At 36.3% G+C, this 27,447-nt stretch overlaps 1 long non-coding RNA gene across 1 annotated transcript in view; it reads left to right on the forward strand.

Annotated features, from left to right (window-relative positions):
• LOC116494009 overlaps nt 1–27,447 on the forward strand; it is a 110,712-nt gene that overhangs the window by 81,239 nt on the left and 2,026 nt on the right. Inside the window, exon 2 of the long non-coding RNA XR_004253825.1 lies at nt 24,578–24,649. This is a non-coding gene — a long non-coding RNA (uncharacterized LOC116494009). The remainder of the gene's footprint in view (nt 1–24,577; nt 24,650–27,447) is intronic.

A 27,447-nucleotide genomic window follows, 5' to 3' on the forward strand; every position in this document is an offset into this window, starting at 1 on the left:
GAGATCTACACATCGATGCTCAACTCTAATAAGCAGCTCTCACTTTGAGTGGATCACCCAGTGAGATCAATGGGACTTCTGCATACAGCGTAAGAACAGTGTATTAGAGGTGGGCTCTGCTCTGTAGATTTCAGAGAACAATTCCATCGTAAGTATAAAATGATAAAACGATTATAGAAAAAAAAAAAAGAAGTGGACTGTATCTTTACATGTAGCTTCTACGTTTGGTGCTAGTGCTCAGTGTAAGATTATTTCTGTTCTCTCTCTGATAGCAAAAAGTGGTGCTAAAATGCATATAGCTGGAACAGTAGGACATACATGTATTTAAACAGGTGAATGTATCCAGATGTAGCCCATAATGTAGACACACAGGCATGTGATTGATGTGTTTAGAGAATACCAGAATAAAGGAAGAGACATAGGTCTGTCAAACTTTTGGGGTCTCTGCATCCTATCTGTGCCCCGACTGGCACTGAACTTTTGTCGTTGAAGTGGCTGTAGCAAACATACAGTAAACATATTTGTACCTTAATATTCTCACTTAAAAATACAAGCAGGATCACAATGGAGTTGCAAAGTCTCTTTTAAGCATATATTGAAGAATTCTGAGATCCTCCAAAGCAAGCACAAAAGACAGTGTTTTTGTAATTCACTATTATTATAAAAACATCAATATGAAACAAGTTCTCTGCAGTAATGTATTGTATGTTGGAATGTTAATGAAATCTGTATGGATTTCATATTTCAGGGACTTCAGGTGATACTACCTGCCTGCATGAAATGCTGTAAATTGCTTAATTAGTCGTCAGATTAAAATTACCAAGTGGTCTCTGTCACTTGCTATACTAAAGCTGTACTATTGCAACTTGTTGTACAGTTGGTTTAGTGGGGATTCATTCTTCATTGTAGTCTGTGCTAGCAACGTGAATGGAACTGAAGAAAAAACACTTCTGGATGGAACAGCCATCATTAATCTTACTAATTAGTCATTGCTGTCAAGTATATCTTTTAAAAAGAAATAAAAGTAGTCATTCTTGGCAACTGGATCTGCACTTATTACTGGACAAATGCTTCCACTAAATTTAGTTTTCAATCCTTTTTCTCTTTATATTATTTGGTTCTTTCAATCTAAATATTTTAACTTTTTTTTTTCCTCAAGGCAGTATGAGGTCCACAGGAGGAAGTCTACAGCTTTCATCTTGATTTATAGAGACGATGATAAAAGTTTAGTCTCACAGCTTGTTGCCCATTTCTCTGCTAGATTGCTGCCTACAGCATATGTTCAAAGACAGGTTGCCCATAGTTGAATGTAGCTTTATTTCAGTAAACATAGCCTACAGTAGAAACATATTGAATTTAGGCTAAACTTGCAGAGAGGTTGGAAGAAAAACACTATGTATAGCATTGGGTTGCAATTAATTCTGTTCTAACATTTATAAGTATGTTTGGCTATGCTAGAGGGATAAAAGTAAATGGGGTTTCATCCCTGTTTCGGATATCTGCAGTTGTTGTGGTTTGTGGCTCAGGGTATACTGAAATGAGATATTGTCACCTGTGTTATATGAATGCATCTTCTTGAGAATCAATTTTCTGTGTGTCTTAGAAATCTATCTCTCAGATATCACAAAGAATCACTGCTTTGCAACCTTACCATGCTATAGAGAAGAAACAATATGAAGCCACAGAGGAGTAAGAGGAGAACTATTAATCCTCAGGTGATGAGGAAGAGTGCTTTTCTGTGCTTCCTCAGGAATCAGGAGAGCAATACGATAATACTGTCATCACTTGGAAATACTCCTCATTGTTATGTATTTTATATGCATATATATAACACATAAAGACACAGATACGTAAATTTATATATATACACTATATACAATGTTATATTAATAACATGAAAGGAAGTATTTACTTTTAAATACTAGTACCTTCAATGTTAACTAGTTTTATATTAATTCAGTAATAGAATTTATATAGTTTATATGTTAGTGATTGCTTTTTATAGGAGGGTGTTCTCAGTTTTACCAAAAGAAGGTATGTACACACTGCTGTCTGTGTCATTTGGCATGTTGCAGTACAAGATCGATAGTGTTCCTTTTGCTCAGGTGAGTCCTTGTATGACTTAAAACTTTTTATTATGCAGTCCACCTCTAGGTAGTTGGCAGGAGGGAGGGAGGTCTCTGTTTCATAGCTCTCTTTATGTCCTTCCACTCTCACCTTAGTTCCACTTTCACCAGCGTTCCCTCCCACGGAGTGACCTCCCATTCTCCATTCATCAACTACACATGCTGCTGTTTGAGTGACATATGTATTTTGTTTTTCTTACCTAGCTTCCACTCCTCAGTCATCAATCCTCTCAGCTGACCTTACTCTTTTCTCCCTGGATTTACTTTTGCAGCCTCGTTAAAGGGGTTTGACCTTTAACGTCACTCCACACTCTGTTCCTGTCTCTTTGTTGTCTGGAATTACTGCAGTAAGGCTCCGATACAGCAGAAGGGCAATTCTTCATGCAGCCCTGTCCATAGGAGGGAGCTGACTCCTGTCAAAATCATTGCAATGCGAAAGTCCAAAATTGCAGCTCTCTTCCAGCATTAAATCTTTTTAATGAAAGGGCAGTATTTATTTATTTTTTCTTTCTGTTGCTGAGGTAGAGCAATACAAAGTGCCATACAAAGATGCGTTATCACTAATGATAGTATTAGCTATCACTGAATTTCAGGAGAGATAGGAAATAGATTTGCACTAAAGGAGAAATATTCAATTTAAATGCCTCAGACAGATTGAATGGATTTTTTTGTTACTTTTACTTAAGTTGGTTTAAACAGAATAGAAATGAAGGATGTTACTAGAACTACATGGTGAAATAGTGGTTCATTAATATCATCATCCATAACCTGCCTGTCGCACACCCCTTGTTGAGACCAGATTGTCGGCTGTAGGAAAGTTCAGATTAATCTATCCCTTATGTTGTCATACTTACTGGAGTGGCAGATTAACATTCTATTTTTGGTGCCTAATTTCTAAATTAGCAGTTTTCATCAAACCATGTTTACTGCTGTCACAGAAGAACAAGCTGGGATGTGCACAGTCTCACTGAGTGACGTGTAATTATAAAAGGCTGAGGATGTGCCCTTGTGCTTGCTAAATGAGATGGCAGCAGTTCTTTTCCTCTCTGAATATACTGATGAGCTCTTTTTCTTTTTTTTTTTTTTTTTTTTTTGTATATTTAATTGGTACATTCTTTATTAGTTAAAGTACTCAGAGTCTTTTACTGACTGGTAATTGGTCAAATTTAAAGGAGAATTTTTACTTAGTTTAACCATTTTCTTTTTCTAAATATATTTCTACTTTTTTTTTTTTTTTTTTTTTTTTTTTTTTTGTAGTCCCTCCTAAGTGGGTAGGCTTACTTTTTATATTGTAGTAGTTTGAATAAAGTTTTAGTTATTGAAAAGTAGAAGAAAATGGCTTTCTCAAATCATTTTTTTTTAAAGTTGGTCTTTGTAAGGTTAAAATATATCAGTGTCTGGGTTTTCCAATCCAGCCACGCAAAGGGTTGTAGGTTCCAGGATGCTAGCGAAATTAATTCCCAGAGAGGTTCTAATAACTACATCGGTGTGGAGTGAATGATATCATTTTTCTTCCTGAAGTTGTGTTCATTGTAGATATGCACTCTCAATTCTCTAGTGAGTGAATTTGGATTGACTCCCATACCTAAAATTAGCCTTTATGAAAATTGGCAGTCTTTGGATAAATTGGAAACAATCCACCAAACTTTTTTTAAGGTCTTAAAAGATGTTAGGCTTCTTAGGAAAAGTCTCATATCAGCTGGGAAGTAATAATCATATGGAATGAAAGGTAAAAATAGGAATGCCAAAATTTGCAAAGAATTAGATTTTGTCAGGAGGATATTCTGAACGTGGAGGGAGAAGTCAGAGTGCTGGCAAGATTTGTGGATGTGGACTTAGAGGGTTTGCTTACTTTCAGTATTTCGATGTTCTTTTAAACCCAGACTGAGACTATGATTTATGCCACAGCTTTTCACCGATGAAGTATGATGAAAATAATTCCTCAATGGATGTTTGTTTTCAATATTTAAGGTCACAACAAAGCATTCTTATATGTCTAAGTAGTAAACTGCATTCAGGTTTGAGGTTCTTATGTGACTGTCATGCAGTAATTGTCCCGTGGAACTGAGTAGCTGACATTCAGCACATAGCCAGGTTTCATCCCTGATGATCTATAATTCAGTTAATTAGAGCAAAGTGGTTTTGGAGAGAAATGTAATGGAACTAACACATTCTCAAGCAATTTATTATTGTTGTTGTTGTTATTATTATTATTATACATTTTGTGGAAACCATGTTTTTGCAATAAATACTTGATGGAAAATGCTCTACCACTTCTGGTGTCCAAATAGATGCTACCTTCTGGTCTTTCTGGCAATGCTTAGTATTGGGTTTTATTGAATCGAAAGTTTTAAAAAGAACTCATGAGTGTAAATGATACACAAAAACAGTCACCAGTGAAGACATAAATGCTCCTGAAAGCATAAATATTTTGAAAGTATCTGCTAATTGCTGTGAAATTCTGTGTTCGTTAAATTAATTTGAAAGTTTTTTTTTTTTTTTTTTAACTTTCCATTTCTGTGCTAAAGTAGAAAGCATTAAGAAAAAGTATCAGGTGATGGCACTCCATATAACTATGAAAACGTCCACTGAGTGCTAATTAATACCAGTTAAGCAAAACCAATTCATATTCTACTTGACTTAAGAAATGGCAGAAGGAGTTTATTAACAGACAACCTATGGCTCTTAGACATGTTCAGATTAGTGATTGTTAAGGATTCCATATAATTATATATGATTTTGAAAACATTCAGATTTGTCTCGATAGATAAATCTTAAGGAATTAATTTGATCAACATTTTACTACTATGCATATGCCTGGATGATGAAGAAACATTAATGTTTCTTAAAAAAAAAAAATAAAATATATATATATATATATGAAATAGTTAAATATCTTAACCGACTGCTCTATTTTTAAATACTAATTACACATGGAAATATTATCACAGATTGTACAGAATTATTTTTAACTTCAACATCTTTTAATCCTCATTCCACTTTATTTCCTTATCAAGAAGGTCATTCAGGATAAGCAACTGACTCTTTATTCAGGCTTCAGTTTTCTGAAGAAAGGTCTAGCGGTCTTGAAAAGGACTCATAATCGCTCCTTTGGATTTCTTTAGATATGTTTGCTGAACTCCTCAGGGAGTCTTTGATATCCTGACACTTCATGTTAGTGCAGCGTGTTTGCCAAAAATATTCTTTGTCAAAGAGGTTGCAGAGCTTTTTTCTGTTTGCCTCTTGAAGCTGCATGGCACACAGATGCCTAGAGTGAGAAAATGGGATAAAGAAAATGGTGTAAATGTAATTACTGTCAGCTATTTGGTGCAACAGCTTGAAAAGATTTTTCATCAAACAGTGGAGGAGTGTTTCATTGAGAGTAAGATGGTAAACATTAGGTTTTGATTGTCAAGCTTCCTTAAAACACCTAGAATCCATGCTTTGGAGTTCCTTAAAGAAACTTCAACTAGAGATGTTTCAGGTACTCCTGTGAAGTTTTAAGTTGTATTGGTTACTTACTGAACCCTGGGTAGGGAAGTTATGTCTACTTACATTTAGCAGTATCTGTGGGACTCTCTTTCAATCACAGTGGTACCCTATTATCTCCAGATAACAGTAGGTCTGAGAACAGTCTTTCAGTCATGTAAATGCTAACGAATTCGTGTTGTGTTTTCCATTTCTCTGATAAAAGAATTTGTACCTGTAACTTCCAGACATATGGACACAGAACAGAGAACAGTACTAGAATAAATCACAGTGATTTCATTCCAGTCTTACTTTTACAAACTGCTGCCTATATTGTCAACACATCTATGCTGTTAGGACTAAGTAAGCTAGCTTCTGTAAATATGAGCAGCTCTATCATTTATCTTAAGCTCCAATCTGTCTTCTTGTTGTTTTTAAAGGTAATATATAATATTAAGTGAAATAGGAATCACTTCCCTCAGGAAATGTTATTCCAATCAAAGCAACTTGACTGTGCATGAGTGAAAACAATGCCTAGCTTAATGAAATTTGAAAGAACTGATGAGATAAATGGATGAAATGAAGGATTCTGAACAATTTGTGCAATAACTTCAGGGTGAATGCAAGAAAAAATGACACTTCAGTTTGAATGTAAGTGTGACAGTAGTACCGGTAAACTAGCTGTCATGGTTTTGGCTGGGATAGAGTTCATTTTCTTCATCGAGGCTCATATGATACTGTGTTTTGTATTTTTGGTGAAAATAGTGGCGATAACACAGTGATGTTTTTAGTTGAAGAGCAGTGCTTGCACAGAGCCAAGGACTTCCCTGCCTCTCGTGCTGCCCTGCCAGCAGGAAGTGTTGGGGGTGCCCTGGCAGCTGGGGGGGGACACAGCTGGGATGGGTGACCCAGGCTGGCCAAAGGGATGTCTCATGCCATGTAGTGTCATGCTCAGCAATAAAAGCTGGGGTAAAAAGCAGAAGGGAGGAACGTTTGGAGAGATGGCATTTTTCTTCCCAAGAAACCATAGCACATGATGAGCCCTGCTTTCCTGGACATGGCTGAACACCTGCCTGCTGATGGGAAGCAGTGAATTAATTCCTTGGTTTGCTTTGCTTGTGCACACAGCTTGTGCTTTATCTAGTAATCTGTCTTTCTCTCAGCCCATGAGTTCTTACACTTTTACCTTTCCTATTCTCTCTCCCATCTCACCTGGGGAGAGCGAGCAAGCGGCTGGGTAGTGCTGAGCTGCCTGCCGGGTTAAACCACAACACTGGCTCCTGAAATGTATTCTTTGAAAGAAAAGGAAGGTAAGAATGTGGAGGTGGCTTTGGGAGAAGTGGACATTTGATCATTGTTTTTGAAGTGATATAGGTGAAAGGTGATGGGAGAATAGACTAAATCAAATGAAAAGGGAGGAGCAGAGTTATGTAGAGCCTCTGAGGTGATGGCAGGAAGACTGAAATTTATTTTAAAATCTTGCATTTCACACACACACACACACAACACAAAATGCTATTTCTTAAAAAATGGAAGACTGTGATGTAAACAATACATTCTTATTTGAAATTAATTCTCCCATCTTCCGACCTGAAAGTAATAAACAGATAGTGGACCAGAACTGAATGCCTGCCAGATCCAAATACAGCTTGAGCTTAAAATATTTGTTCATTTCTAATTCTAGGTTAGAAGTCACAAGTGTCAAAGAATTGGACTTTGATTGACTTTATAGCCTTTATATCTGTCACAATACCGCATTTCTGAGAGGCCTGGTTTATGTATTCTACTCACAAGCTCAGCACTGTATTGCTTGGCAGATTTGGGTCTGGGAAATCATTCTTCCAAAATCAGATTGATAGAGTAATGGATCGCTTGTAAGGATCACTTAAGAATAATTGAGCTGTTTGATTTGTGCAAATTTTGTCAGTAGAAGTGTGTCAAACTTTAAGAACATTTTTTTTTTTCCCCTTGCTTTTATCATTGACTATGAGGGGACTAAAATCTCTATAATAATTTAGCAGTATCTGATGGTCTTCTTTGTTTCTCACTGCCTGTTGCCACCTTTCTCAGAGGGTAGGATAGACTCCACTGGGTATTTTCAGTGGCTTTCAGATCTGTTTACTTAGATGATGGAAAAAAGAACAGGTGGTTCAAGTTCTGTCTGGTTCTGTAGTAGTTCATAGGTAACAGTTTATCCCTTTCTTGACCACAGATTGAGCTGAATAAATTGGTGGAGGGAGGAATAGGAATTCATGGGGTCTCTATATAATAGAGTACGTGTGAGCTCAGAGTCCTCCAGCATGTCTTGCCCACAGACACTTAAAAATGAGTTTGATAAATGCATCATGAGAAGCAACTGCAATGTAAAAGACAACCATATGCAGCACAATTTAGGCTAGTTTATTTTCATTGCAAGTATGTCTCGGACCTGTTTGGATTATCATCTCATCACTATTTTGATGTCTTAAAATCAGATAATTTTCTGCTACATTACTATTTGGAAACATTCAGCTTTCAAACATCTTCATTCAGGGCCATCATTTGTATAGCACTTAATTAGTAAACAGTTTAAAAGTTGGAAACTCCTAATTTAAATCAATTAAAAGGAAAGTTGTCAGTGGCATTTTCAGTGCCTATCTACACCTTTACAATTAGTGAGAGAAATCTGGCCACTCTTCAGACTAAAACTGGTTCTCAAAAGTCAAGAAGTAAAGCTGGAAATTAGGAACAGATAATTCTGCAAAGTACAGACAAGAAAAGCTGCAGTATGAGGTTGTTCACTGAGGTCATTATCAGATAAGTACGAAATTAAAAAATATTTACATCCAGTGGTTGTAAGCTGTGAAGTACCTTTCTGTTAGATCAGATACCCTCCTTCCCACTCATTCTCTTTGCCAAATGAGGGTATTTTATTTTTGTGATAATGTTTTGTTTTGCTTGGGGTAGGTTGGTTAACAGGTGAGATATAATTACTTAAATTGTCTGTTTGGTTTTATTTCCTCCGTGGGACACTGTATATAACTGAATTTGGACTGTCTGTTCCTTGGGGAAATGTTTCCATGTTACCGAGGGTGTGAATGCAAACCAGGACGTTTTTTGGACAAATTCATGCCATTGCCATTTGTCCATGTGCAGCTTTGGAATGTAGTTTAGTGGAAAACAGGTTATAAAATAGCTTGTTCTACTTCTAATAATTGTTGCTTTTTAACACATTCCTTTGTCATCCCACATACGTATGATAATGATGAGATGCACTTCTCTCAATGCTAGTCTGTTCTTTTAACAATACTTATGAGTGACACAGATTAATAGAATATGGCATTCCAGGATCCAGAGTAAAATATGAAATAAAAAATGACTGTTTGAGGAAAAATTAGTCATGTGCAGAGGGACCTATTAAAGTTGCCTCACATATCAAGCCTTTGTTCTGAGCATGTGTGACTGGAAGAGCAAGGCTGCGCTGTCAGAATTTGTTTAGCTAATGATTCTAACTTGTTAAAATTTTAACCATGGCTCCTTTTGTTGTGCTTCAAAGGATTCGTAATGCTCTTTATATTAATTTGTCCTATACTCTTGAAAATATCATTCTTTTAGTTATTATTTGGACAGTGATTTGACTGCTCTGGCAAATACTGTTTATATGTAATTTTGATTTTGAATATGGAGTTCTGTGTAAAAAGAATCTGCATAAAACTCATAGCTTGCATTTTTGTGTTATCCACTAAGACACAAAATACAAATCAAGTGCAAGAAAAGCTTGGAGCTAGACTGTAAGAAGTGAATTCTGAAATCTATCACAATTTATACTGTCAGAGAAATATGCATTTAAAAATCCTTGGTCATGTAGTAGAAAGAAACTAGGAGGAGAATCTCATTCTAAACAATGCAACATACTTCCTAATATTTTGAGAAAATACTATGTGCAGAATAGCACGCCACAGAACATGCGCCAGCATACGTTTACATTTTTATAATTCCCATGTGTTTTACCAGAGCCTAAGACTGGTTACAGTGTGAAATAGCAACCTTCTGAACCAGTGTTTCCATGCTTCGCACAGCGACAACTTCGTTTCTCTTCATGTGTGAAGCTTTGTATTGTGCTCTCTCTTTCTGTATCTTCATAGCAGAGATTTTGTTGTGGCAGTTACAAGTGGGCATATGGAGGCAACAGCCTTTTGGGCATCAAAACCGGCAGCATCAGAACAAGCCACATTAGTAGACTAGATGAAGGATGCTTCCTTGCTGATAAATACCATGTCAAGCGTTCTATCAGCATGAAAATGTGTGTAGTTTTCTATGCAAAACTGAGGGGATTCCTAACTCTCTGCCCAGATTGGAAATGCGCACTCAAGTATGTGGTTGGCCTAAGATGCCTGTATGCTTCAGCATATTTTTGGATTTCTTTTTGATTAATATCACGCTTCAGTGCATCCATCTGTCTGTGTACTAAGTGCAAGTTTCAAAGGAAGATAAGTGATATACATCAATTAATAATGCAGGCAAAGTTTAGGACTTCAGGAAATTTAGTAACTTTACTATTAAAGTGTTGTGAGATTGAAATGATAAAAGGTTTATACAATTTTCAAAATAAATGGAGTCTGTTTCATAAAGGTAATTAATAGAAGCCTATGACTCTGAACAATACTTCTAGCTCTTCTTGTTCCATGCGATCAGGAAAAACACAGGAGATACACAAAATATTTTTTGTTGTCATACTAGCCTAGGATGGACTTTGTTAGATAACTGCAGTAATTTCCCAGAGACGAAGCAACTAATTTCATAGTAGTTTGGCAGGTCTGAAGTTCACAAAGCAACAGTTGTCTGTATTTTACCACAGACATTTTAGCTTACTCCAGAAACTCTGCTTCAAAAATGAAGCTTGTGGCTTTCCTAAAGCTGTGCTTTCAAAACCGTTTTTAGGAGTGTAGCATTGTCTGTATTGGGTTTGGAAACTCAAACTGTTAGCTTAAAAACTACTGGGTGAATTAACAAAAAACAAAAAGCCTATAAGAAATTTAACCCATACAATTTAGCAATCCCTAAACCAGCTAACAAATAGAGAAGATTTAAATTGCTTCACAATGCCAGTTGCTTACAGAATACCTGCCATCCTCTTGAGAGGTTAAAAAATAATCTATTTGCAGCTCTAAGGTTGAAGAATGCAATGCATTTAGTAAGCTCAAGCCTCACTGCACTTGTCTTTCATGCTACCAAATGTGTCCTTTTAAGATATTATACTGTTTCACACCTGATTGAATAAAGAATTTAAGAAGATACCTTCTCACAGTATATCTGTTCTTAAGTCTCTTATCATTTCTTAATGTTGGAACATATGCGTGTCGATATCCATGGGGCAGCTGGAAAATATTTATAAAAATTGAATATCTAAGGAAGACTTGGATTTTATACATAACACACAAAAAATTAGGCTGCTTATCTGCAAACAAATACTCTATACCATAGTGTACTCTGAAAATAGTGTTTAATGACACAAAAAGGATCGGTAAATTGCAACCTTAGGGCAATAGAGTAACAAAGACCAAATTTGTCACTGGTGTAACTCTATTACAGTTAATCAAATAACACTTGAAGTGATTTGGCCCAATGAGTCTGCAAGTAATTTCATCTGAAACAGAGACCGAAGGACATATGGTTACTGTGTATTTAACAATGATGTTCTGTGACAAGTTTCTGAGTTGTAATCTTTATTGTGTGAAATCAAATGGACCTTCCACAGCAGAAATATGTGCTTACATGTCTGTGTCTTCCTTAAAGACTGCACATTGCTAAATAACCTAAATTATCTCAGTATTTCTGTATTCTTACATAGTTCATTCTAGCTTCAATCTATAAATTTATTAAAGCTATATAGCTGTGGTGCACTCAGACAGATTTCAATGTATACGTGTATTTAGGAAAGCACCAAAAGACATTTATACCTGTATACAGGTATAGATATTGCAGATGTACCAAGCATTTGTAACATTTTTGCACTCTAAATAATTCAGTGTGTTTGGAGATATTTGAAACAAAAACTGCCTTGGGATATCAGTAGGTCATAGATTCAGTGAGAATCGGCTTCTCCATTAACTAGCACTGGCATTGAATCAATATAGTGTGAGTTATGCTGGCAGCTTGTTCAGTTCAGCTTTATAAAAATGTGGAATAAATATCCAAATTTTACAATAGCTTGTCCAAAGCAGAAAAAAATCCCAGTGACTAATTTTGTGTACAGAATTGTTGAAGGAATGATGAAAAGAACATAGCTCGGACAATCCTTGGACAATTCTTTGTGGATAGGATTTGATGTAGAAAAGTTAGTGAGCATTATAATTTTGCTCGTTTCCGATCACGGTTGTTTTGTGTTTTATTTGTTGTTGTTGTTGTTTTAGAATTCAGATCCGCATGTTAAGAGAGTCCATTTACATGTACGTGCTTGCAAAATTCACTTGAACTCCATCAGCTGAGGTAAATATGTAAGAACATACATGTTAGGGAGTGGAAATTTCTGCTTTAAGAGACTGATAAAGTTTCTGTTCAAGCATCACGAAGAGGAGGCTAAATTAAATTCTTTTAATGATGTGTGTCTGAGGTTTCAAAATCGCTCACACCAGATCAACTTCTATGTACTTCAAGATGTCTCTGTTTCTGTTAGCTCATGTGTGTGTGATTGATTCCATACCCTGGTCAGATCAAAAACGCTTAGCATCAGAATGTGTTAGGTTCTTTTCCACTTATAAACTGTCTTCTACAACAAACTGACCTTTCTCTGAATAGGTCAACAGCTTACAGAGCCCAGGGACCACCATCTGACCTATGTTACACTGATGAATTTCTAGAGTACCTTCACTGATGTCAGTACAGCTACTGCAGTATATAGTGGTGTGAGAGCACAAATTTCACTGGGAGCTACCTTCAAGTATCTATATAAATAGTTTACAAACTTTAAATCAATTTATTTCTTTTCAGAGGTAATTAATTAAACAAAGGTTTTAAATGTAGCACTTAAACCATACCAGGAAAATCTAATGTCCAGGTTAGAGGAGATCGACTTGTAGGTGAAGAAATCTTCTAACCTTTAACCTTAGAGACTACAATTTGAGTTTGTATCTGAGCCAGCTGTCTACAGAGACAGTTATCAAAAACATCATCCAAGGCCATTTGATTGCCTATGGTTAAACAGATTCTACCTGTTTTCTATTTATTTTATAGTCTCTGGAAGCAGAAAATAGCAACGGAAATTCTGTTTTAAAAAAGGAAAATAAAATGAGTTTGAATTAAGAATGGATATTACTGACAGACTACATTATGTATGATTGGTGGAAAATTGACGTTACATGTTAGTTGACAATTTTTCTCATTGAAATTAAAGAAATTTAGGACACTTTCAAACAAAGCTATGTTAATTCTCTAGAAGTGCACTTGTCTGCCTTGAGGGACCTTCAGAAATGTCTATTTATGATAAACACCTTCAAGCATAAAGTTTTCAGGCATGTAGAATGTTAGCAACTATAAAGGAAGAACACGTCTGTTTAATTCAGATCATTTTCCAATTTACATAAATGAAAGGCTTGCATTTTTTTCCCCTCAAGATTCCAATTTTCAGTTCTTTATTGCATGAAAACAAGCAAACAAAAATACTGAGATGTGTATTTAACACCAAACTCAGGGCAACAGGCCCAATCTTGCAAAATGTGCTAGGCTTAGCTTTGTGTGGCACTGCCATCAGTAAGTCCTCCCAAGTAGTTAAATTCAGTCTGGATTCAGTGTCAGATCCCAGGTGACCTATATTATTTCACATCCATTTAGGACTGTTTTGTTGTGTTGTTTTAGACCTTCTGCCAGTCTGATGTCTGGTTTGAGAGCAATGAGGAGCAGTGGCTAGGTGGGAGCTATAAAATCCAGCACACTGAGGGTGCATGCCAAATGACTGTTCTACCATATATCTCCATACTGATGTATGTAATGCACTTTTTTTTTTTTTTTTTCTGTTTTATTTATCCTTTCAAAACTGTAGCTTCTTATTTTTCACCTGTTACCCTTCATTGTTCCATAGACTATGAATCTAAAACCTAGAGCAGACCATTGAACTCTCTCCCACACTCTCTATCTGTAGGTGTGTGTATGTAGGAAGCAAGAAACAAATACTTTTCAAGTTATGTAACTGTTGTAAGCACAGATGGGAATGGTCAGGTTTAAAGCCTATGGAATGAGCTTAAACCAGGTTGCTCCAGTAAGCAATATGTAACGTAGTTTGTGGGGGAGATATGAAGAAGATTATTGAATGATACTGCATAAAATGAGCTAATGAAATGCCTTTAAATGCTTAGGAAATTGATGTGTTTTTAAGATGAAGGTCATTTTGTGAACATAGACATCTGTAGCAATGGTGATGGTAGTAGTGAAGCAGCTACAGTGTCAACCTTTCATTCCTTATGTTATGCTTGCTAGCACTGAATGCTTTGCAATGGATTTTTCTCACAGATCCAATACTGTCTGTAACAAAGCAGGCATGAACTAAAGGCCCCGTTTCTGGATCTTTAATCCCAAAGTCTCTAAGCAGTTCATTTAATATCAGCTCAAGTTTCATCACGGTGTGTGTGTTTGCTGGACTTCCTATAAAAGAGAACAACTATATTAGGATGGTATTCTGCCATGTCCCATGCTTAATTGATCTCTTCTATGAGCTGAACAAGTATGAAGGCAGAAAGTGCAAGGGTGGAACTTTTCAACCAATAAGGAGCTCAATCATTTCAGTTAATCTCTGTTGGGTATCTTTAGATAGAATATCCTTTGTGATTCCCAAGTAGGAAGTGTAACTATGAAACTACACCGTGTAGTGTTTTGGTCACTTAAATTCAGAATTCAGGTTTCACAAGTACTGTGGGATGTGCTAATAAACTACATTGAAATAGATAGTGCTCCCGGAATCCTGTGCAGCACTGCTTCTACCTGTGCACAAGTATGCATATAGAGCTTTAGACAGAGGATATACATGTATAAGAATGAATTCTCTTACAGAAAAATATATAATCTTCATTAAGTACAAGCTTGTGTGTTTATTCATGCAAAGTTTAAGTAATACTAGAGTTAAGCAAATAGGGTATGGTAACTTAAATGATGCCTTTTTAAACAAAAATGATGTCTTTTATTTATTTTTTTTTTTCAGCTAAACATCTTTGAACATATAAGATTACCTAACTTTTATTTATTTATTTATAATTTTATAATTTTATTTTGATCTATTCTTTCCTTCAATATGATCCTTTTGAAGATCTGTGCAACTACAATGTTCTGTATGTGAACATTGTCTCGGTTACTGTGTTGTGATAGTTTGCAGTCATGGTAGTCATAGAAATGTGTGCAGAAGCTTCTATCTCCTTGTCTTTTGTCTAGTCTAATGTAAGACAGCTGTAAGAAAGAAACCAGGCATCCGGTCTTATGTAGCGTTGTGTGAGAAGACCATGCCTTGTTTTTTAGCTGCCTACTGCATTACTGGACTTATTTATTTGACACACTGCTTTGGGCTGTGGTTCATCATCTTGGAGCATGGGTCCAAGACTTTGAACCTTGCTACATATGTCCATGTAGACAGCCCTCTATTAATTAATGTGATTATTAATTACGCACCCATTTAAAGCCTGGCAATGCCACCAAAATTTTACTGATGTAAATGACATTCCCTCATCTTCATGGATATTGTACATACATGTGTATTGGCTTGTGTTGTTTTACTTTATTCAGACAAGAGTATATAGATATTTATCGTTAAACAGAAATATTGTCTGTCCTATGCAGTATTACAAGAATAATTTCTTAACTTTATCTCCAGAGAACAACCTACCAGGGAAACATATTGTTATCATTTTTTTAATACTGGCAATCTGGAAAGGTAGATATTGTTCTCTGTTACTGCACTTCGTCAGCACAAATATGGTATAGACTTTATTAATGTTTACAATATAAGCCCTAATTTACTTATGTGCAATTACTGTAGCAGTTTCTGAAGGCAGCCAACTGAAATACAGGATTTCTGTTCTTGCTTCAAATATTACTAATTTGTCTCTGAAAAACAAAACAGGATTGCTTGTAAGCCTCTTTGTCAATATTTTAATTGTGCATTATCAGCCATACACCGGTCAATCCAGTATCAAACTACATACAGGATTTAAGGAACATTTGAGAGATTAAGGTTATTAGAGAGAAGATAAATTGGTATGATGCTCTGTTTAGAAGTAAGGATTTCGGATGAAGGCTGTCTCATATCAATGACCAGCAAGCAGCAAAGCAGCAGTGGAGCAGTGAGGAGTGTGTGTGTGTGTATATATATATATATACACATACACATACACCTGTATATATAGTGTATATTTCTGTATTTGTATATGTACTTATTTATAACATGCAATTACTACAGATAAACATAATGCCTTATAAAATAACTTCCAGTTAAGGGGAGAGTTTCCTCACTAGTGTGGATCAAAGATTAAGGTCAAAGTTACGGTGAATGTTTTGACTTTCTTTGGGGAGTGAGATTGAACCAAAACCTGAACTTTTGACCTGTACTGTGTCTTATGGTCAGTGGCATCTGTAAGCGTGTTTCTGTTTGTTTTCCTCTGATAACAGACCTGTGTATCTTAGCTGCTCCAGAAGGAGGACATACATCAGAGGATAACAAAGTGATGAAATCCAGGTTTTACTCTCTACCGTAAAGTGACCTTTGAAAAAGTTCATCATTTGGAGCTCTACTATCCATTGATTTCTACTAATGTATTTTTATCCTTTATAGCACAATGAAAACTCTGTGGAATTTAATCCTGTAATTCATGCAGGTGTTCTAATAATTCCAATTAATAAGGGCAAAACTTCTGTCTTTACTTACTGAGAAAATATGCTGGTTATTGTGGAACCAAATGCAGAGAGGGAATAAATTTGTTAACTGTGTTGAAACTTTGATTAAAACGTGCTAAATTTGAGAATATTCTGTTTTATAATTAATTAGTGTTTCCTCCAGATACAATTTGATAAGCCACAACTAGTGACTGAAGTTAATGTTAGAGGTTAAAAAAACAGTAGCAACAGCAACAATAAAACAATGAAAATAAACAAAGGGGGGAAAAACACAATCTCAAATGTGAGCATTGCAAAAGATGAGACTGGCAAGCAAATGTGTTCACATGTGCTTCTGTTAAAATGGTATTTTATCATTTAGCTTATGAAAGGCGACTTCTTCTCTTAGGCTACCTTTATGCAAGGAAAGAATTGTTGCAGTCTCCAGTGTGTAGCCTCCAGGCTGATAAATTCAGCAGCTCAATGAGTGGGTGACAGAAAGGTCATCCAACTGACAAACTGTCCTATATATCTTTACAGATATGTAACACATTGATTGACTGCTAAAATAGTTATTAGTTGTGATAGAAACCGTATGTCTTCTTACTTACTTCAGGCTATGGATTCATCAGGTGCAGGTGACATATATAGTTATCCGTAGCATCACAAGCCCAGAGATGAAATGACTGAACGAAGTAGGGCTTCATTTGGAATGTCGGGAACATACCAAAAGGTTCAGCAATTCATTCAGTGTAGCACACGGAATTGTAAAGGCTGCTTGAAACTCATACAAATGAGAGAAACTTCCTCAGCCTGTGGGATAGGATTGTAACACTCATCTTGCAAAATGTCCTTCTTTGAGATCTCTGGTATATTGTCTTTTGACCAGGCAAGTACCCATGAAAGGAAAGATTCCTTTGGAAGTCTTTGGCATTGTTGTTTGCAATGGTGGTCCCAGCATTGCAAAGAAAAATATTTTGAAACTGTCTGTCCCAGAAAGCTACAAAGAAAATGAAATGGTGGGTAGGTATTTCCTTTTCCATCTCCTAACTGTCTGTGGAATTCCTAGCATGTATATCAACTTGATAGCTGGGGCTGTGGATATTTTCTTCCAAGTATTTTATCAAAAATATTTATTTGTATATATATATATTCAGTGGTTAATCTCCTCTTCATTTGTTTCAAGAGAAAAGTCTTAAATATTTTCTTGCTCAAAAGCAAGCACTTAAAGAATACTATTCCATTTCCATTTCGACTATTAGAGGAGTCTACCTAAGTTCTAACCCTTTCAAATGAAACCCCTGACTTTCACATGCTTACTCAGTAAAAGAGTAGAAGACTCTTTTGAGACTTTGAGATTCACTCAGCAGTTTTTCCTATAAAAATACATTTTTTTCACAAAATCTTGGCAGCCATTTGAATTTTTCCTATGAAGTAAAATGGAGTTACTATGAAATGTCACAATAAATCTCACCAAGTTTCCAGATAAACTTGTCAAGTTAGAAATCTAGTTGTCAAGAAAAAAAAATAAAAAATTAATGTGTTTCCCATCCATAATGACTAATTTTACTGAAGCCATCACTATATGGAAGTAATTTTAGTCATCATGCATTCTGGTTACTTTCTTGTTTTGCCTGAGCTGCCTGACATACCAAAATATGTTACACTTGTGTTTCCAACTGCTATATGCAGAATTTGTATCGCTTCAGTATAGTATCTTTTCAAAACAGTGCTATGGTATACTCTTGTGCTGTCTCATTCCCCTCATATATCCACTTCCTTTAAAAAGGACTGAGAATCAGGACACTCAAAACTTCGCATGAGCCTTTTATTTTAAATAAGCATGAATTATATTCACAATGGTCTTATGAGCCATTCATCATTATTAACATTGTTTGAAGCTGGACTGTTCCTCCCCTTTGTTTTCAGTGAATTTCTTTCCTGTGGAAAATGCCAGATTGACAGCCTTGAAAACTGAAATCCCACTGTTTATCTTCAGGCTGCAACAGGATAGTCAATGACAGCACAAACATCCCTTCTGCCTCATCAATATGCCTGAAGTGTGAGCGAAGGTAGTTCAGTCTCCATGGCCATTAAATCCTGTTGATTCCATCAATAAGGATGCCAGTTACTGAAAGATGTCATAGTGACTTTGTGATCCGAATGACTGCTCAAAAGACACTAGATTGAGACGCCAAATTCATCTCACATACTTCAACACATATACAATGGTAATGGCTTTCATTCTCAGTGAATCTGGGATGGATTTAAAAAGGCCTCTTAGATTTAAAGCTTTCTAAAATTCAATAACCATTCCCCTGAGCCACACAGTCCTTTCACTTACTCAAGAAACTTGTTCATGTTTTTTAAGAGGTTCCTTTTCATGTATGAGGTCTTCATTGTTTTCAGTAGCTTTCTATCAGTAGGAGATAGGATCTGTGGGCCATGTGAATAAGACTACTGAAAGATTTACTTGAATGTAAAAAGCTGCATACCATCTGCTACTACTTGCATGCATTTGTTTTGTACTGGTAAGCAAGGTGCAGGTACCTGTCTTTATACTGAGTTCTGACCCTGCTTCTGTCACCAACAGGGGGTTGCAAAAGCATAACAAAATGTAAGGAGAGCATTATGGATTTGGGTAGCACTCAGCAAAGTCTTCTTGCTTCCTGCCTCAGTTTCCCTTACTAGAAACTGGGGAGAGCAATGCTTAGTAAGAAGATTTTAAAAATGGATTTTTAAAAATGGGTTTATACTTGTGAGTTTTATTGAGCATATTCAGTATCGCTGCCACCTAATTTAGCTATCTACTAGTAGATTAAAAATAAAAGGGACATCTAGATTTTTAGCTGTGATAAGCCACTAGAAGGCAGTGTAGACAGTATGCTGTCTTGTTTTGTTCCAGAATGCTTCCTTGAAAGAGAAATATCCTTAGAAAATTCAAAGTACAAGGAAGAGCAAAGCTTGCTTCAAGAAAACCCTGTAGAAAACATATAAGCTTCATTAGTTATCAGGCAATATTTAACTGAACTAGTATGCTGAACAGATGCTGGTCACAAAAGGGTGCTTTTGTCTAACAATCATTTTGAGCATGGAGAAAAACAAAATGAAGAAAAAATGTAGGAAAGTTACCTGTGAAAAAGAAACATATTCAGCCTAAAATAAAAGACTTTGCTGCCATCCCAAGACTTCCATATTTAAGCTGAGTGTTAATGGTTTATATGCACAGTCTTTTCACTGTCAGTGAAAGACTTTTTAATTCTTTGAAATTAACTTTTGATTAACTGTGACACATTTTGGGAGTGTACATGCAGCTGGTCATGTCAAGCTTCAGGGACGGAGCTGGGGACACTGGCATGCAGCATGAGACAGCATTGATCATAAGCTGCTGCCGGCCACACCTTTAGCTTCAGATGTTTTAAAACTCAACTATCTTGTAACAGTAAACTGAGTACTACCAGCATGGAAATAATTCATCAGGGATCAAAGCCAAATTTGGCTGCTAGTTCATAAAATTTTCAATGTAGTTAGTCTCTGTTACTGGGACCCTTCCATTAAGGCATCATTGTATTTAAAACAGAGTCTAGCAGAAGTTCTGATTTGAAGCTGTTCTCTGCAAAGTTGTGGGCTACTCGGAGGCAAGCAACACTGACACTGTGCTAATGAATGAATAAATTGATACAGTTTCTTCCCCAACAGAAGCTCATTAAATTGGTTAAGCAATTAGAGAGCTTTGCTTCTGTTGGTTTGGGGGCTAGTCTCTTCCTGGATACGTGCAGTGCTTACACCTTGTTGTCCTGGTAGGCACCACTGGAATAACCACCCCTGGCTCTGCGCACTCCAGATTGAGATGGGATGCTTCGTGCCAGCTGAGGATCCCTGCCCCAACGACCTGGTTCTGCTCCCATGAACGCAGTGTTAAAAGTCTTACTGACTTCTGTGTAAGATCTGATCTCAATTGAAGCAGAGGCAACAGGGAAAGTTGTGGTTATAGCTGTGTATATGGGTTGCATGCTGCAATATGTTGTACAGTTCTTTCTAGGGAAGTAGCACTTAGTGTATCTCATTTCCACTCTTAAAAGTTCTCCCCCATTCTTAACCTTAAGCTATATATAAATTTTGTTAAACAAATGTATAGAATTGACATTAATATAATCAGGTCTGTGCCCTAAATAATACTTTTTTATTGTAAAAATCACACATTTAATTTATGGCCACTTATAAATTATTTATTACTAATCAGTAAATGATTAGCAGACATTTTTCCCTTAGTTATTTTGGGCAGTGTTGAGTAGTATGGTAAGAACTAATGCATGTTATAATGTCTAAGTGCTACAAAATAATGGATAGTATCCTCTAGTAACGTATTTTAATATTATTTATACATGCCTCTCTCATATGTTATACAGTAGAGCTCCTTGCAATAATTTTACTTGAGAAAGCAATGCCTATACTCATTATGCACGTGTCCAAAATTGTCATCTTAGTTTATAGTTATGCTGGTATTTGCTATTTACCTTTTTAAAACATTAATGCTGTTTACTTCATCACTGTCTGGACCAGTGTAATAGAGAAAGAGAGTAGCTCTGCCCGAATCCTGCAGTGCAGGCAGTAGGCGGGCTCCCTGTGCCTGTGTGGAGCCCCACCAATGCCAGTGGGAGCTCACAGATGTGCAGGACCCTCACGGGCTGGTTGCACTGCTGGAGGCTGGCCTGCAGAGAACTGAGAGGATGTAGTGTAACCAATCCAACAGGGACTCGGATACAAAGCTCAACTTCTAGCATTTCACAGTGAACGCAACCAAACAGATAGCTCTGCTTTATGAATTGGATTGCCATGCTGTTATCTCCCTCCTTTTTTTTTTTTTTCATCATAAAATGCATGGCTCTAAATGCATTAAAAGGAATAAAATCTCAAAGTTCAAAGCTTTCCCAGAGCACTTGCTTATTTATTGTAAGTCTGTAACAGTTTGTCGAGTACACCAAATTATTTAAGCTGTGCCCCTTGTAGTAAATAATACATATATTTTTTGGTTTGTTAAGTACCAAAATAACATAGAACCATTTGGCTTCCTTTTTAAAATGCACCTTTAAAAGCCACTGGTAGAGTATTCCTATTGATTATTCATTAGTATCTATGTGGCAGGTTCCTAGTAAGGAAAGATAAATAATTTTAATGAAAATGCAGTGGCAGAAAAATAAACAGAATTGAACACTCGATATTTTAATGACTATATTTTCTTATGGCACTTCATAGGCACTTTTAAGCTGACTTCATGTGGAATATGGTCAGTCCAATAACTGCCTTCTGCTGATGTACTCAGTACAATTGCAGACAACTTAGGTAACCCCATGACTGACAGTGTGTGGTATTCTGGGCTTGCAGTACAATATTCAGTGATGATACGTAATGATGCTTCTCTGTACTTGTTTCAGATCTGGGCTGTAGTTTGTAACAGCAATAATACATAAAGGCATACTTTTAAACACTTTCAAAATATGTCTCAAAATGATGCAACCCTAAAATGGGACTTCTAAAATGAGGTACCAAGGTAACAGCACAGTTTGACTCAGGAGTTTGCACTTCTGAAGGTTTATCTGTATCATGCCACATGTTAGGCTGTTATTAGCTTGTCTAAGCACTAACAAACCTACATTGAGTGGAAATTATTTGAATTCATACAGCCAGGAGCTGGCAGAGAGAGCCCATGTTTGTCTGTACCTTATATTTTCAGTTTGGAGTTTCCCCTTCTTTCTTTCTTGGTAGATCTACTATGTGTGGGTTTCTGAGAAATACTCTGTTGAGTTCAGTTTAATTTCCCATGGATAGGTGTCCATCGATGCCTCAACTGTCTCTTCTTGTACCCAAACTGACACAGCAGTATGAAGAAGTAGTTATGACATAAATCATTTACTTTTTAAGTATATATTTCATTGTCATATCTAAATCATATTTAGGCATTTCAGACTATATTAAAAAACTACACTAAGTATTCTTAAAATTGTGGGTGAAATAATGTTTTTTAAGAGCTCACTGCTGTAAAAAGTGTGTGTGTGTCTTTCAATTAGTTCTCATTATGCTTTTGATCAATAAATGTTCTAACAACATAGCTTTTAAAACACTGCTTTGCAGTTCTCTGGTTTTGAGGATTGTGTCAGATTTCAAGTGGAAGGAGATAGTTTGAGATTTTGCTGGCTTTAATTCTGTTCTCAAGGGGAGAAAAATGAAGGCCTTGAGATTTAGTAGTCTATTTTTCTCTTATTGTGGCTTCCTTTTTTTGTGTGCATGTATTCATCTTTCATCATGATCTTGTTTCCACTGTCTCTCTCGCAGTGGAATGATGGTAATTTATACATGCCTGTTCATTGTATGCTCAAGGTTTTTTTGGTGGTTGTTGTTGTTTTCTTTTTCTTTTTCTTTTTTTTCCTGCCACATTTTCTTTAGTTTATTATAAAACAGTTTCATCTCGCTGTTTCTTTTTACTGTTTTCTTTAATTTTTTGACAGTGAAGCATTTTCCCAAGATGGCAGTGGGAATCCTCTGCAGGCTCTGAGAAAACAGTAGACACAAACATGTAAAATTACAGCACTAGAATACAACGTTCTGTGTGTATCTTAGTAAATATGAGTATATAAACTAAAGATTGAATACGATTCAAAATCTGCATTCTTGCAAGACATATCTTCTGTATGAAATTTGGACATTTGAGATTTGCAAGGCATTAGAAGATTTTAAGATTAGAACATTTGAAGAAAACAGATGGCCTCATCTTATTTAATTTAATTAAAGTTATTTAGTATGGAGAAGGGAGAAGGCTAACTGTCTCCAGCATAAAAGCTCTGTAAATACATTAGCTCCTGAGAAGCCTGCAATTCGAACGCTGCCACTTTGCTTTTTAGATGAATTAGATGTTGTCTTCTTTCATTCTTTATAAATGGTGAGGCAGAATAACTTCTGAAGTTCTTTTAATACAGAAGGGTGCACAGGTATGCAGCCTTGTATTGCAGGAACGTTACTATTTAACAGTGAAAGTGCAATTCAGACCTATCTTTCACAGAATCACAGAATTTTCTAGGTTGGAAGAGACCTCAAGGTCATCGAGTCCAACCTCCAACCTAACGCTAACAGCCCTCCACTAAACCATATCCCTAAGCTCTACATCTAAACGTCTTTTGAAGACTTCCAGGGATGGTGACTCCACCACTTCCCTGGGCAGCCTGTTCCAATGCCTCACAACCCTTTCAGTAAAGAAGTTCTTCCTAACATCTAACCTAAAACTCCCCTGGCTCAACTTAAGCCCATTCCCCCTCGTCCTGTCACCAGGCACGTGGGAGAACAGGCCAACCCCCACCTCGCTACAGCCTCCCTTGAGGTACCTAAAAAGAGCGATAAGGTCACCCCTGAGCCTCCTCTTCTCCAGGCTGAACAAGCCCAGCTCCCTCAGCCGCTCCTCGTAGGACTTGTTCTCCAGGCCCCTCACCAGCTTTGTCGCCCTTCTCTGCACCTGCTCAAGCACCTCCATGTCCTTCTTGTAGCGAGGGGCCCAAAACTGAACACAGTACTCGAGGTGCGGCCTCACCAGAGCTGAGTACAGGGGGACGATCACCTCCCTAGCCCTGCTGGTCACGCTGTTCCTGATACAAGCAATCTTTCACCTTCACATTGTCTTAGACAATCCCAAAGATCTATTTTCAATTCAAAAATATCTTCAACATAGAGTTACTTAACAGTACAAATGTCTCCCTCACCTTGCATGCATGATGAAAAATATTGCACAATCTTGGATTGTGAGTTGGACTGGGCTCAGAGTGTGCAGAACTGGAGAGGGTAAAGGCAGAGTCAAGGAGCATGTGTTATGTTTCTGTACTCCTCATTATATGTATACCAGTCAACATCTATAAGTTGACTTGTATTTTTAGATAACAATTTAGGGGAAGTCTTTGCAGCAGAGAATTATAGGTTTCTATCGCAATGGGTCTAATCTGAGATAAATTTCACACTGTTCTTAGCAAGGCAATGTGCACTCTACAGTTCAGGATTTTGTGCTGTAGTTTTTTTGTATCAGTTTTTCTTCAGGATGACTGTATGACTAGATCCTGTGTTGTTGTCTGGTTGTTTTTAAGTTTTTTTCTTTTTCTCATGCTTATTCCCAGATTCAGAAATGTTAAGAGAAGAATACCTACAGTCTTCAAATCTGAGCTCCTCTGTATGCGGACCATGGGCAGGTAATAGCAAAGCATATATTTTAAAAGATACTAAATATTAAAACCATTTAAGCAATGAGGGGAGGGAGGAATGTTTCCAAGGAGCTTCACACCTTCTATGGTAGTCTGTTATAGTATTTAATTATCCAGAATAATTTTGAACAAAAATCAGTATACTTGGCCTCATTAATGTAAGCCAAAGAAGAGCTTTTTTAAAGCAACCTCCAGACAGGATTTGTAAACATCAACTTCATTTTTATTTGGTACAAAGCACATTAACAGCAGCAGCAGAGAGAGAGCTAAAATTTTACAAGTAGAGAATTAATCACAGCGGGTGATGACAGGCTGGTAAAGTGTCTCATTAGTAAAAGAATAACAAGGAGTTTAATGGAGAGTCAGTGTTTTGTAAGTATAATGGCCTGGGTTTTCAAAAGGGATTGGTGATTTGGGAATGCCTGTAGATTTGATACCAATTCAAAACACCCACATTTTAGAAGGCATTGAGAACATTTTTCTGCAGCCACTTTAAAGTTTTTTGAGGGTGATCATCTCCAAATCAAACTGTTGTATCAGTCTGAGAGAAAATTCTTGACTAAAACACTTAGTTTCACAGTATTTTAGGAGGCAACAGCGTGGTTTTAAGAGGCAGATTTGCAGCTAATATAAAATATCTTGTACCCAGACAAAATAGATAGAACAGTGCCAGATTACAGTAGCTGACATACAGCCCTGTTGTGAACTCTCTGCAGTAGAAAAAGGCTGCATCATTCTAAGCGAGTTATATGTTATACGGAAAGTTAAATCTCCTCTCCACTCTGCAGCAACAGCACTTACACAATACGGTATTTTGGAAAGGCTTTATTCTAAACATGCATTCTGCTTGCAACAGATGTAACTAATGCAAGATCTATTCTGGAAAAGGGCACAATAAATACAGCTGGCAGAAGCAGGAGATAAAACCATAAAAGACAAGAACAAGCCATAACTTGAATGGATGCATTAGAAACTGGAAGTTATGAGGAAGAAATTCCGATATTGTTTTAGCTATTTTGAGGATCAGCCAGGAGTTTGATGGCAGGCATGCTGGGTAGTTTACTCTTGTTAAATATAGCTAATCCCTTCTAACAGATTATCTGTAAAAGCATTTTTTTTCTCTTTAATCTTCTTTGATACACTTAAAAATATTATTTTGATTGGCCTTTAATCTCATGAGTGCCTTTTCCTCAACTACTGAGCGTATAATTTATATAACCCTGTAACACAGTATACTGCAGGTAGGCATTTTATGGCATGTTTTATTTATATTTTACTGTTGATGTGTGCCAGAATGGTGTTTCTGTTGCTTCCAGTTTTGCTCATCAGAGCAGACAAAACAATGGGCAAAGTATCTTGAAATAACTATAGGTTAAATCACAAAGGGGATTTAAGCAATGTCTAAATTCTTTGAAGCCCGCACCTGGTATAATCTGTTCATAACAAGTTCAGAGACTAAATAATATAGGAAGAAGTATGCTCCAAAAAACAATTAATGAAATACAGTCTGTTAGTGCAAGAAAAACTAATTTTTCTTTGAAGACTTACACCTTTCACCTCCAATAAGTCTATCGAAGTCAAGTAAGAATTTCGATGCCACCCTCCAATCTACTGAAGTCATAGTGAAAAGATTTTAGTGTTCATTATATAGCCAAATTATTACTAGATGTTCAGTTCACAATAAATCTACTTAGGGTGCTTTGTTCTGATGAACTCATTTAAATGTATTATATTAAAAAATTACATTTTCAGAAGCTTCTCTAGACATTTCTTAATCGGTTGTCATGGTGATGTCACTGATTACAGTTTTTAATGTCCCATTTGAAGATTATGCACTACTTAATGATCCAAAAAGTAGGTCTAATTTCTTTAAAGAAAAAAAAAATCTTTTCATGGAGTGAATTACAGAGGTTAGTCATAGTAAAAAAAAAAAAAAAAAAAAATGAAAAATACAAATGATACAATGTAAAGGAAGATTTCCTTACGATGTACTACATAAAGTACCTTTTTAATAAATATAGCAATAGAATAAAAGAGATGCAATCACTAAAAATGTGGATTTGTGTAACAGTAAAGAATACCTGAAATATCCTTGTGCAAGGATTGTCTTCATTTCTCCTTAAAATTACAAAATGGTAATGGTCTGGAGAGCACGTGAAATTACTTTATATTTAAAAAGAATTTGTTGTGGCATATTTCTCAGTTCCTGGCTGGACTGTCACTTTGATTTAGGTAGCTTTGCAAGCTGCAGGAGAGATCTAGGTGGAAATTCAGTTTCAGCTTCACCTGAGCGTGCTCCACATTTGGGGAAAAAAATTCTCATTACCTTTCCATCCTTAAAGGATAAAATGTCACTAGTCATTGCTCTAAAAAGTTTAAAAGCATTCCTTTTATCAACAATATTATAAATTTCAATAAATATTTTTGTATATCTTTTAAATCTTTTTAGGTGTTGTAGACTGCAAAATTGCTTCTATGCATGTTCTTACTGTCCATCCAGACAGTCAGAACAAGATACATGAACTTCCTGTTACAATGCTAGTTGCTGTTTTCTCTGATAAGGAGAACATAGTTTTCTATTTAAAAAACAATTTTAATTTAGGTCCATTTCCAAAACATTGAGAAAATTGTGTGGAACCCCTTACTATTCATGAACACCCACAGTGTTGAACGTATTCTTTGCTGCATCCACAGGACATACCTCAAGCTCTTTTACTTAAGATAAGTTGAAGATAAATTTGTTAATAGGGAATACAGGGCAATTTTAATTTCATACTTTTTTCTTT

This window comes from Aythya fuligula, chromosome 12 (genome assembly GCF_009819795.1).
Source record: "Aythya fuligula isolate bAytFul2 chromosome 12, bAytFul2.pri, whole genome shotgun sequence".
Classification (NCBI taxonomy): Eukaryota; Metazoa; Chordata; class Aves; order Anseriformes; family Anatidae; genus Aythya; species Aythya fuligula.